This window comes from Bactrocera neohumeralis, unplaced genomic scaffold (genome assembly GCF_024586455.1).
Source record: "Bactrocera neohumeralis isolate Rockhampton unplaced genomic scaffold, APGP_CSIRO_Bneo_wtdbg2-racon-allhic-juicebox.fasta_v2 cluster09, whole genome shotgun sequence".
NCBI lineage: Eukaryota > Metazoa > Arthropoda > Insecta > Diptera > Tephritidae > Bactrocera > Bactrocera neohumeralis.
In genome coordinates, this window is record NW_026089622.1 from 1,779,950 (window position 1) to 1,794,795 (window position 14,846).

Consider the following 14,846-nt stretch of genomic DNA (forward strand, 5'->3'; position numbering starts at 1 on the left):
CACTCCCAAGTGAATGGCGATCAGAGAACTTTCCTCACTTGCGTAAACTTCTACACATGACTCCATCCTTAATTATCAACTTCAATATCCTAGACAACAATACCAACAACAGAAATTTATTCCCATTTTTAACCAACAATTTCCTCAAACCAAATTTCAGCCTGGATTAGCTTTCATTACCAAAACCAACTGAAATATATAATCCTTACGGCCAACAACGCTGTTTTCAATATCCAGTAAATCAGCAACATGGTTACCATAACCAAAACCCATTTAACCAACCACCAAAAAATCTTCCTATAAGACCACAAAAACCTCAACCAATGGACGTAGACGTTAGCCTAAGAACAAATGCTATCAATTTCTCCAATAGACCAAATCCCAAATTCACTGTCAAAAGACCATCCAATTTTTCAAACAAAAATGAACTGCAACCAAAAGTTCAAAGAAACTTTCACGTAAATTCAAACTTTGAACCTTAAAGTGCACAAAAGTACCAGTACAACAATGATTTCCAAAACAACGAATACAACTACAACTTTTCCAATACAACAGAAACAGACGAAAACGAACAATTGCTAGACCTGATTTTAGAATAAACAGCTCTTCGTTACCTTATTTTATCTGCAAAACGAAGAGTGGAGAAATTTTAAACATTCTATTTGATACAGATTCCAATAAAAACTATAAGCAATCAAATTTAGTACCAATTTTGAAAGAAAACAATAACTATTTTTACACAAATTCAACCGGTTGGAAAATACACATTACCCATCACACTTTTCTAAATCTTTTTAATATCGAAGTATGGAAATTAAAACTTGTTTTGCAACCCATTCTTACAACTTTTCACGCAAACTTGGAAATTATAGTATAAAAGATTTATCAGCAATAATACATACCAGAGAACTGCAACGAGTAATAATTTTTTGTTTATACTTAAGTACTGATCTGTTACTCTGTCTACTTAATTGCTTTGTTTATGAACGTTAAAAAAATTGCAAATTCATGCTTCACGGATTGAAATGATCGACAGCGTTCGGTTTGTTTATCATCCCCTAAACACAGATTTACTCTTGCACTTCTGTTCTATTTCAAATTTAGGGTGCTTCAAAAAATATGTTTGAATTTTTTTTTCAACTCTTATCCCCTCAAATGTCAGTGATTGACAAACAAAAAATCCTCCCTTAAGCCAGGCGCTGTAGCTTAAGTCTAAGAGTCGCTATTTTTTTTTAGGTTCCCATACATTTAACATAGGAATTTTCGTTTTTCCATTTAAACTAAAATTTAACGTACTAATTTTCGTTTCTCAAAAATAACCATCACATATTCAGAAAGTTCACTTTTCAAACTTTAAAAATGTCTGCGATTTGACATTTCGATCGTGATTGCCGAAGAACAGGTTGTTCGTGTTGCATCAGATCAGTTGACGCTGACGGGTACTCGAATTGATTAACAATGTTGTCTACGCTGAACTAAATTGATTTGATTATGTTTTTGGGATGAGTGTTTGTTCTGATTTTATCATACTCTTAGCAGCTGTCTGATACATACTAAAGACAATTTCATGATCGTAGCAAACAAACGTAAAATTCAACTCCATCCGTATAGAGCGCAAGATTTTTATTCCACTAAAATCCGCGACGAACATATGAACACTTCAGAAAAAGCCTGCTTTCAGAACCTAACAAAAACTAACGTACACAACAAAAGTAATAGCGGGAATTAGAACAAACTCAGTAACACCTATATACTCAAAATCATACCCATATCCTGCTAGTTTAAAACAAGAAGTAGAAGAAAAATAAATAAACTAATAGAGGGCGGTATTATCAGAAAATCAACCTCACCATACATCTCACCAATATGGGTTGTGCCCAAAAAAGACGATGCATCAGGCGAACAAAAATTCAAGTTAGTTGTTGATTACAGAAAGCTAAACACAGTTACAATTGCTGACAGATACTGAATAGCACGGATAAATGAAGTATAATTACAATTAGGAGAAATCTGAATATTTTCAGTAATCGACTGAAAAAGCGGTTTCCATCAAATTCCTCTTAAGGAATCTGACGTGGAGAAAACAGCCTTTTCAGTGAACAACGGAATGTACGAGTTCAAATGACTACCCTTTGGACTGAAGAACGCCTCATCCATATACCAATGAATATTAGACGACATTCTAAGACAATATATCGGAAAAATATGTTATGTCTATATAGACGACATAATAATATTTAGCAAAGACGAAAAATTGGAGGATGGAGTCATGTGTAAAAGTTCACGAAAGTGAGGAAAGTTCTCAGATCGCCATTCACTTGGGAGTGGCCAGAAACGATTCCTTTACATATGGCTCAAGCAGATCACGACTTCCATATAAAGGACCACACATTAGGTGTGGGATTCGTGGTGGGAGAGAGACTCCGTCGCCGAGTACTGTCATTCACCCCGGTGGATGAACGTCTGCCCACAATCTGCATCAAAACGAAGTTCTTCAACATATCGTTTATTTGCGTGCACACCCCGACGGAAGAGAAGGACGATGTCAACATAGATGCCTTCTATGAGGAGCGCACCTATAAGAGCTGCCCCGGCCACGACATCAAAATCGTGCACGGCGACTTTAACGGCAGGGTGGGCAAAGAAGATATCTTTGGCACTACGGTCGGTAAGTTCAGCCTCCACGATGAAAAATCCCCAAACGTTTCGAGACTGATCGACTTCACAGGGGCCCGAAATATGGTTATCTGTAGTATTAGATTCCAGCATAAGAAAATTCATCAAGCTACCTGGCTGTCTCCGGATCGAAAAACAGAGTAACAATTAATAAAGTAATTTGCAACAGAATTAATAATATTTCTGCAATATAAAACAAAATTTTAAAAGAAGTACAAGCAAATGAAATTGAAGACATAATCCTACTATTGAAATAAAAAATAAAAAAATAAATATAATAAAAGAGAGATAATCAATATAGGCTATGCAATACATTGGGCAAAAGCCGGCATAGTTAATTCTTATATTTTGTCAAATGAGGAATTAAATTTATTAAAATATACGTTTGGAAAAAATAATTTTACATTGAATAATATCGAAGAATCACTCGAATTAGCAAATGTTAAACTTGCATCAAATGAAACTATGTTGTTATACATTATTGGAATATCATTATCGCTTTGTGAATCTATTATGATAAAATCAATAAAAATAAAAATAAAATAAACAATACACTGCAGCTTTAGTTAATAATTTTTATACTCTCGCAACAATGTTGCTAACGAGAGTATTATAGTTTTGTTCACATAACGGTTGTTTGTAAGTCCTAAAACTAAAAGAGTCAGATATAGGGTTATATATACCAAAGTGATCAGGGCGACGAGTAGAGTCGAAATCCGGATGTCTGTCTGTCCGTCCGTCTGTCCGTCCGTCCGTCCGTGCAAGCTGTAACTTGAGTAAAAATTGAGATATCATGATGAAACGTGGTACACGTATTCCTTGGCTCCATAAGAAGGTTAAGTTCGAAGTGGGCAAAATCGGCCCACTGCCACGCCCACAAAATGGCGGAAACCGAAAACCTATACAGTGTCATAACTAAGCCATAAATAAAGATATTAAAGTGAAATTTGGCACAAAGGATCGCATTAGGGAGGGGCATATTTGGACGCAATTGTTTTGGAAAAGTGGGCGTGGCCCCGCCCCCTACTAAGTTTTTTGTACATATCTCGGAAACTACTGTAGCTATGTCAACCATAGTCTACAGAGTCGTTTTCTTCAGGTATTTCTATATACAGTTCAAAAATGGAAGAAATCGGATAATAACCACGCCCACCTCCCATACAAAGGTTATGTTGAAAATCACTAAAAGTGCGTTAACCGACTAACCAAAAACGTCAGAAACACTAAATTTTACGGAAGAAATGGTAAAAGGAAGCTGCACCCAGGCTTTTTTTAAAAATTGAAAATGGGCGTGGCGCCGCCCACTTATGGACCAAGAACCATATCTCGGGAACTACTTAACCGATTTCAATGAAATTCGGTATGTAATATTTTCTTAACACCCTGATGACATGTACGAAATATGGGTGAAATCGGTTCACAATCACGCCAATATAAAGCTATTTTGAATTCCATCTGATGCCTTCTCTGTATAATACGAGTATAAACATTAGGAACCAATGATGATAGCGGAATAAAACTTTACAAAAATACGGTATTTGAAAAATATTTAAATGACGGATAATGAAATTTCGATTATCACTTTACCATGCGAGAGTATAAAATGTTCGGTGACACCCGAACTTAGCCCTTCCTTACTTGTTCGCTTATAATAATCTGCATGATAAGCATAATCGCAATTATCATCATTCTAATTCAAAAAAACAAGAAAAAAACGTTAACTTCGGCTGCACCGAAGCTTATATATCCTTCACAGGTGCATTTCTTTTAGTAACTATGAGTGTTTATAAGGAAGCTATATGCTATACTAATCGCATCTGAACAATTTTTTCGGAGATTATATTATTACCTTAAGCAGTAATCCATGTTAAATTTCGTGAAGATACCACGTCAAAAGCAAAAGTTTTCCATACAAGCCTTTGATTGCAATCTTTCGGTTTGTATGGCAGCTATATGGTATAGTGAGCCGATCTGAATAAATTTCTTCCGATATTACATTATTTCTATGAACAATAACTCATATCAAATTTCGTGAAGATATGTATATCGTCAAATGAGCAAGTTTCCCATGCAAGCATTTGATTCCGATCATTTAGTTTGTATGGCAGCTATATGCTAATAGTTAACCAGTTTCTTCGGAGATTACATTGTTGCCTTACAATGTATCGGAGAACGTATATCATAGAGTAGGTTCACGGCGTTGCCCTTTTTATGATATTTAATTTTTCGAAGGGGTACTCTTTTGGATGAGCGTGTTTCACCATACTTAACATCAGGGGCACCAAAATAGCGGAGTGGAGTATTTTCAGTGTTAAAGAAGAACAAGAAAAAACGTTAACTTCGGTTGCACCGAAGCTAAATACCCTTCACAGGTGCATTTCTGTTAGTAACTATGTGTTCGGTTTGTATGGAAGCTATACGCTATAGTCAACCGAACTAATCAATTTCTTCGGAGATTACATTGTTGCTTTAGGAAATAATATATACCAAATTTCGTGAATATATCTTGTCAAATGTGAAAGTTGTCCATACAAGAACTTGATTCCGATCGTTCAGTTTGTATGGCAGCTATATGCTATAGTTAACCGATCTGAACATTTTCTTCGGAGATTACATTGTTGCTTTAGAAAATAATATATACCAGATTTCGTGAATATATCTTGTCAAATGTGAAAGTTGTCCATACAAGAACTTGATACCGATCGTTCAGTTTGTATGGCAGCTATATGCCATAGTTAACCGATCTGATCAATTTCTTCGGAGATTACATTGTTGCTTTAGGAAATAATATATACCAAATTTCGGGAATATATCTTGTCAAATGTGAAAGTTGTCCATACAAGAACTTGATTCCGATCGTTCAGTTTGTATGGCAGCTATATGTTATAGTGGTCCGATATCGACCGTTCTGACAAATGAGCAGCTTCTAGAAGAGAAAATGACGTTTGCAAAATATCAAAACGATATCTTAAAAACTGAGGGACTAGTTCGTATATATACAGACAGACAGACAGACGGACATGGCTAAATCGACTCAGCTCTGATCATCATACTGATCATTTATATATACACTTTATAGGGTCTCCGACGATTCCCTCTGGGTGTTACAAACTTCGTGACAAACTTAACATACCCTGTTCAGGGTATAAAAATTATGCTTATTTCAAAGTTTAGAAATGTAAGTTTATAGATTCGTATATTTGCAATGCGCCAACGACTCTGCATAAATTTATAGATATTTTCTATATATTTTATATTAAAGCTCACAAGTTAGTGTCATTGAAAATCGTAAACCAAAAATTTTAAGTGTTCTCAAGTATCTCTATTTTTTTGCGCAAAATTAAAAATTGGATTTTTGTTATAATTTGTAATAGAGCTAAGACCAAAATGCGATAGAAATTATTTAAGCTTTTCCCGTTTTAAGGTCAAACGAGCACCATTGCTCAAAGTTCGTCAAAGAGGGTGTCACTGAAAACCGTACAGCTGGCTAACGATTTGAAAAATTCGGTTATTGTTCAAATTAAAATTAAGATATTGGAATGTATTCATTTGAATCGGCTTATATTTTGTATTAAAGTGGTCACTGAAGTAATTTTTACATAAAATATATAACATTTTGGTAAAATGAAACAAACGACTATTAATATGCGCGAGCTGGCAATTAATCATTACTAGAACGCTGGTCTAAAGAATTTAGAGATCCGCTTACCACAAAAATTCTTTTTACATCTCTGGTGAGGCCAATATTGGAGTATGCTTCTGTGGTTTGGTTACCAAGTCCATTCGGATAAGTTAGAGTCCGTTCAAACGCAATTTTTATTTTTTGCATTAAATCATTTGCATTGGGATTCCAGTTCAAATCTTCCCCCTTACATTAACCGTTTAAATCTTATAAATCTCCAGACACTCGATAGTCGTAAGGAGATATTTGGTATAATATTTCTTGTAAAACTCATGAATGGGTCAGTCTGTAGCCTATCTCTCTTATCTGATATTAATTTTAACGTTCCCGCTCGCTCTACCAGGCAATTAAGACCCTTACTTTTAAAATTTTCTAGAACAAATTTTGAGTTAAACGAACCATTCCGCCGTATAAGGTGTGTTCAAAAAATATCGCGAATTTTCTGTGTTTTCAAAAATTATTTAATTATTCATGAATATCTATTTTGTCCCCTTCAAAGTAATCCCCATGAGATCATGATGATTTCAATTTTCATTCCAGCACATTTGATCTAACAGACTCACTCTTTACCATTAAAAAAAATTATTTTATCTACTCTTAACAAGTAACATTTAAAAATTATAAACTTTAATCTAATTCCTAATTTCGGCTGTTGAAATTTTTGTTTCTGTAGCTGAGCAGCTTAAGATCGCAACGCTTAAAACTATCTGGCCTTTTATGACTCGGCTAATTCCGGTCGTTCGCGGATTGCGCCCCTCGCGTCGGTTGGGCGGGAGGAGGGTAATCGTTGGGAATTAAATAAGAACGGTGAATCGTATGGAAAAATCACCAAAATAACAAAATCGGAGTCGAAGTACTATTCAGTATACAAGGTGTATTCCAAAGTATACAGGACTTAAAAAAAAACAGAACAAATGATTTTTTCGTCAAAATCAATTTATTTTATTCAAAACAGTCTCCTTCTGCTTCCATACAGCTTTTTGCACGTTCCAAAAGCATGTCGAGCGAGTGTTTTAATGGCCTCTACGTCTGCTCAACGATTTCTTTTCATGGGCAAGTGCATGTTTCCGAAGCGGAAGAAGTCGCACGGTGCCATATCAAGTGAATACGGGGAGTGGTTAATGGTTAAAATGCGTCAATTTTTAGTCAAATAATCGTCCTTCGAACGTTGGATTCTGAGCAATTTTTGGTCGTCAGTCAATTTGTGCGGAACAAACCATGGACATACCGTTAGTAAGCCCAAATGTTCAGTCAAAATGCGATAAATTGATGTTTTGGAGATGTTCAATTCCATTTGAATTCACATTTCGATGGATTTTCCGGTGATCATGGATTTTGATTGGCCCACATGTTGATCGTCATTTATGTCCTCACGTTTGAAAACGTTGAAACCACTCGTGCACTCTGCTACGGGATATGCAATCATAAAAGTTTTACCAATTTTAAAACAAAATTTAATGTTGGCTCTTTGCTTGAAGCGGATAACACAAACATACTGACCTAAGACGCAATAACTTCACTTCCAATGGATGAAATGTCATGAAATCACTGGAAAATCAATAAAGATAGCAGATTCTAACGCACCAGTCCACATATAAATGGCGCCACCATGGGGCGCTAGATACAAAACTTGTTTACTTTGGAACGCTCCTTGTATTATTGCAAGATATAACAAGTAAGGAAGGTCTAAGTTCGGGTGTCACCGAACATTTTATACTCTCGCATGATAAAGTGATAATCGAGATTTCATTATACGTCATTTACATATTTTTCAAATACCGTATTTTTTAAAGTTGTATTCCGCTATCATCATTGGTTCCTAATGTATATACTCGCATTATACAGAAAAGGCATAAGATGGAATTCAAAATAGCGTTATATTGGCGTGGTTGTCTAGTAGTTCCTGAGATATGGTTTTTGGTCCATAAGTGGGCGAGGCCACACCCATTTTCAATTTTTAAAAAAAGCCTAGGTGCAGCTTCCTTCTGCAATTTCTTCCGTAAAATTTAGTGTTTCTGACGTTTTTTGTTAGTCGGTTAACGCACTTTTAGTGATTTTCAACATAACCTTTGTATGGGAGGTGGGCGTGGTTATTAACCGATTTCTTCCATTTTTGAACTGTATATGGAAATGCCTGAAAAAAACGACTCTGTAGAGTTTGGTTGACATAGCTATAGTAGTTTCCGAGATATGTACAAAAAACTTAGTAGGGGGCGGGGCCACGCCCACTTTTCCAACAAAATTACATCCAAATATGCCCCTCCCCAGTGCGATCCTTTGTGCCAAATTTCACTTTAAAATCTTTATTTATGGCTTAGTTATGACACTTTATAGGTTTTCGGTTTCCGCCATTTTGTGGGCGTGGCAGTAGGCCGATTTTGCCCATCTTCGAACTTAACCTTCTTATGGAGCCAAGGAATACGTGTACCACGTTTCATCATGATATCTCAATTTTTACTCAAGTTACAGCTTGCACGGACGGACGGACGGACAGACAGACATCCGGATTTCGACTCTACTCGTCACCCTGATCACTTTGGTATATATAACCCTATATCTGACTCTTTTAGTTTTAGGACTTACAAACAACCGTTATGTGAACAAAACTATAATACTCTCCTTAGCAACATTGTTGCGAGAGTATAAACATGAAAATCGGGTTGCAAATAATATTAACAATCAAAAAAGAATAAGCTAACTGCGACTGACTAACAATGGATCATAAGGAAAGTTTAGGAGAACCCTACTATTTCCGCTCCTAAATTTTCCACGGATCTTAAACTTTACTCACAAAAGGAAGTAAGTGATTTAACTATTACTGGAGTGCTTATAAAAAATGATTTCCACGGCAGAGTGGCACGCAACAAGCCTTTAATTAACAAGCGTTATCCAAAGATTCGTCTTGAATTTACGAGGACCTATCTTAAACAGCCTGCTGACTTCTGTAATGATGTTTTATTCACGGATTAGTATAAATTTAACATTTTATGTCTGATGGAAAAGTAAATCTGTGGAGAAAACCCAGTACTGCAAAGGATCCTAAAAATGTGCATGGCGGAGGTTCAGAAATAATATAGGGGGTTCATGTTTGAATTTGGTGTGAAAAATTTGGTGTTCTTCGACGGTTGTAGGGATCAGTGGAAGTATCTGAATATACTTAAGGAAAATCTTAAGCAGAGCGCTGAAAAAATAGGTACTGCAAGTACGTTTATGGTGGACGCTGACAACTACCCAAAGCATACAGCACATTCTACACGAATGTGGTCACTCTACCGCTAAAAACTTGAACCCATGTTTCAATATCATTGAACATGTATTTAATCATTTAGACCAAAAAATACATTATTTATTCGGCAATGTCAAACACACATAGTTCATATAGAACAGTGCGCGCGCATTATATTACTGGTACCCCTCTACAGGGTTGTACCCCTCCACAAAGTTGTGCAGTTTTATCAATAAATTTGACACAGATTCAGACTAAAACAAGACTGACATATGGTTGGTTGGTTGGGTTGGGCTTGGGAGGCACCCGAAGAGCAGCCACCTCCACGCGGTGGGTTCTGGGCGACCAATACAGGTTAGCTGAGAGCTGCAACAATTTTCACCTTGCGCTGTGGCGCGCCGCATTTTCGCTCGTATCTCGGGAACGGTTCGTCCTACGGCCATGATCACATATACCATTTCGGTACCAAATGACGTGACAAATAACTTTTGTTTTATACATTTTGCCATGAGATGCGTATTTCAGGCGCTAGATAGACAATTTCACAATTTTACGCGAATTTCCGAAATTTCAAGGCCGGAGTTGGGGTTGAAGATGCAATCCGATCTCAAAACAAAAAGTTGCATTGGAGTCAGGAAGTACTAAGGCAACTTTTCCACACTATTAGAAATCCCGAATCGAAAAAAGTCCGGAATCGACCCACCCTATTGTGCACTGGGTTTGGGACCCGCCCCCAATGAAAAGGTTTAGACAGCCCCGGATGAGAGACCACCCTTTTGATGACGAACATGGCAAACGAATTAAGTATTATGATTTAATTTGGTCTCTTAATTGGGAAGGTGCCGCTGCCCAGCTGGTTGATGACCTCGTTGGAGTGAAGGCTGAAGTCACTGCCGTCAAAGAAATGCGATGGACGAAACAAGGACTCAGGCGAGTTGGTCCTTGTGGCATTTACTACAGTGGCCATATAAAGGACCAAAAATTAGGTGTGGGATTCGTGGTGGGAGAGAGACTCCGTCGCCGAGTACTGTCATTCACCCCGGTGGATGAACGTGTATCCTCAATCCGCATCAAAGCGAAGTTCTTCTACATATCGCTGATTTGCGCCCACGCCCCGACGGAAGAGAAGGACAATGTGACCAAAGGTGCCTTCTATGAGCGCTTGGAGCGCATCTATGAGAGTTGCCCCTGCCACGATATCAAAATCGTGCTCGGCGATTTTAACGCCATGTTGGGCAAGGAAGGTATCTTTGGCACAACAGTCGGTAAATTCAGCCTACAAGAGTAAACATCCCTAATTTGGTTGAGGTTGATTGACTTCGCCGTAGCCCAAAATATAGTTATCGGTAATACAAGACTCCAGCATAGAAAAATTCACTAAGATACCGGGTCTCCGTATCGTGAAACCACCAACTAGATCGATCATGTTGTGATAGAAAAAGAATACGTCTCCAGTGTATTAGGCCATTTGACTTTTCCTCAGTTATTCTTTTCCCCGTAATATCTTTTGTTGCTGCCTTAGGACTTCCTTGTCCCAAGGGATTTGAAATTTCTAAACCTGAATGGTAAAAAAAATGTATTTTTTTTATTTTTGTTATAAATCAACATTCGATTCGAAAATAAATATTCCATTTAAGCTTCGATTTTATTTAAGAAATTCATTCCTGCTTAGAGATCGCTCTCGTAGTTTTCAATTTCATAAAATCGTTCTTGAACGCCAAATAAAATCATATTACGGAAATATTGGATGACGGTCGACCCATGCATAGTTCTTAACTTTTTCTTAATTGCTAAACTAATTAGGAACTAGGTGCTCTTGTGTCTATTAGAATCCTAAATATTTGTCCAGTTTTTGTATCTGTCTTAACAATATAGGGTAAATCAGCTTTTAGTCTAAAAAATGGGTTTCCTCAATATTGTTAATTCTTTGTACCTTTTGTTGAGGTTGTGCACATATTTGAGCACTCTTATTTAATCGCTTTGGTACACTATTTGGTTGAAAATTCTTCTTCTCCTTAATTGGCGTAGACACCGCTTACGCGATTATAGCCGAGTTAACAACAGCGTGCCAGTCGTTTCTTCCTTTCGCTACGTGGCGCCAATTGCATATTCCAAGCGTAGCCAGGTCCTTCTCTACCTGGTCCTTCCAATGGAGTGGAGGTCTTCCACTTCCTCTGCTTCCCCCGGCGGCTACGGCGTCGAATCCTTTCAGAGCTGGAGTGTTTTCGTCCATTCAGACAACATGACCTAGCCAGCGTAGCCGCTGTCTTTTAATTCGCTGAACTATGTCAATGTCGTCATATATCTCGTACAGCTTCGTTCCATCGAATGCGATATTCGCCGTGGCTAACGCGCAAAGGACCATAAATCTTTCGCAGAACTTTTCTTTCGAAAACCCGCAACGTCAACTCATCAGTTGTTGTCATCGTCCAAGCCTCTGTACCATATAACAGGACGGGAATTATGAGTGACTAATAGAGTTTGGTTTTTGTTCGTCGGTAGGGGACTTTACTTCTCAATTGCCTACTCAGTCCGAAGGAGCACCTGTTGGCAAGAGTTATTCTGCATTGGAATCCCAGGCTGACAATGTTTATGGTGTTTACACTGGTTCCCAAATAAACGAAACTATCTACAACTTCAAAGTTAGACTGTCAACAGTGACGGGAGTGTCAAGTCGCGGGTGCGACGACTGTTTGTTTGATGACAGGAGATATTTCGTCTTGCCCTCGTTCACTGCCAGATCCATTTGCGTTGTTTCCCTGTCCAGTCTGGAGAAAGCAGAACTAACGGCGCGGGTGTTGCGGCCGATGATATCAATATCCCAATCCTGACAGAGCTTTTGCTGTTGCTTAACGTCAGTTTACACAGCCGTATTTGTTTTGCGGGGATACCAAGTTCAAGTTTTCGTGCTGTCGAAAGCAACTTTGAAATCGACGAAGAAGTGGTCTAGGTGCCTAGTTTATAATGACATTAAATTTTTGGCAGCCTCGCGCCAACTATACATATAACGTCTGAATTCTCTTCGCAATTTATATTGGAGTCTATTTCTTGCGTACTAGATTCAGTGAAATTATTTGAACCATTTAAATTTTCTCAATATCTCATAACGGATTGAGGCAGTACTGGTTACTATTTGTCTTGATACAATATCCATATTAGAAACGTTAATGTTTTTAGTGTTTGTTATCGAAATTGTGGAAAAGCTGCCTTTTAGGCATCCCAGCCTTAAATATTATTTGTGGACAATTTGTCTAACTGTGGTTTTCCTTACACTTTCCACAGTAATAGAAGCGCTAAAAACTAAATTGTGAGTTTTTTTTCACATGAATTATTTATTTATTTTTTTCTTATATTATTTATTCCCTTCTTATAATCACGTCTTATATATGTTAATATATATATATATCTATATTTTACATACATGATTCATTTCACTTAAATTTTCTCTGCTTTCTTTGATGCTGCTGCTTTACTTTGCGCAATACTTAATTAAGTTAATTGTTATTTTTATGGTTTTTTTGTTTTTAAGATTGAAGATTTTTATCTTCTTGAGTGGTTGTGGTTTTGTTTCCTTTTCATGGAGATTTTTTGTCCTCTTAAGTGGTTACCATAGAATATAATTTACGGTTTGTTTGTTATTTGTTTTGGCAGAATCGCCACTTAATTTACCTTGATTACAGTTTGAGTCAATACCATTAGAGCTCATAAGAGACTTAACTGATATATCTTTGATTATTACTTTTATATATTATTTTCCTTAAGTCTAGATATAAAAGCTAGGCTTATATTTTAGGAAATTTATCTTAATTCAATGTAAAGTGAACCATAGGTGCTAGCTTATGGCTTATGACCGCACCCTAATTGTTAATGTGTCAATGATATGCTTGACACATTTGCCTAAAAGCCTTATTCTATGATTTTTGTGTATTTAATAGCTAAGTTCTTTACGATATTGGTGCTATTAAGTAACTCGCGCATATACAGATAATCACAGTTCACATTGGCAATTATCCGCTATAATCCTTGTTCTTTGCAAACAATAAAAAGCAGGTTTGCTTACGTATACAACATTCGGACATAAGAAATATAAATTAATAAATAACCAACCTTTATTTTACATTAAGGAGTACTAAATTTTTATACTTTTGCGCTTCATATATGTAGATACTGTAAATCAGTTAACACTGAGAAAAATTTAATTCGTTTTGAGAAATATTTCAATATTTAATAAAGTAAAAATGGTCAATAACGACACAAATTAAAATACACCTGCGTAGAAATAAAAAGCAAAATCTTATAAATTTTTGGACTCGTCTCCAAGTGGCTCCTGATACCATAGTGGATTCTGACGATTCAGACCTACCACAAAATTTTAAAACATCGGCTTACGCAATATACGAATACTGCTTAGACCAGTACGAAGAAATAAAAGCGATGATCTCCGATCAATTAAAGCTAATAAAAGCGATTGCACCTACTCCATATCCAAGAGTAGAGCAGCCAAAAATAGACAGTCAAAAGGCAAGTTCAGGCATCCACCTCAAGGTGCCCGCATGTGACATAGAAACATTATTTATTTTTATTTTATTTATGAAGAATTGCCGTCCGTCCGGGACATGTTTGCAGAAGAAGCTTTCATCAAACTAGACTTCATGGTTACAAATTGTTTATCGGTTCTATCGACACATAACATCCCCATAGACATCTGGAACTCTATTCGTTAATTTTGTGGGAGCCTCATCACGAAACAAGTGCCCAACGTGGCAACAAATGAAAGATTTTCTGACTACCCAATATGATGTAACGGAAAGAGTAGAAGTTGGTCAAAACACAGTTAAACATGACCAAAATCTAAGCGACAAGTTTAAAAAACTAAAAATTAATGAAAGAAACAATTTCGTGAGATCAAAAATATTTTGTATAAATTGATTGTCGCATACGCACACATATAAAAGTTGCAAAGGCAAATTCTGTTGCATATATTGTCATAAAAGATATCACTCAATGCTTCGCTACAGCACATTTCCCATAACACCCTAAAGAACAGAAGGAATTAGGAGTATAGTTGCGACAAAAAAACCAAAGTAGGTACTAAAACCCACAGCAAACTTAGCCTTAATAGACCAATGATCAAAACGATCAAGCAAATAATACTTAAAGGTGATGAAAAAAATAGCAACAACCCTTCTAGCACTAACATTATATTATTCGATTGGAATCTAAATGGACTAATTACAGAAAATATCTAAAGTTAATGAAACC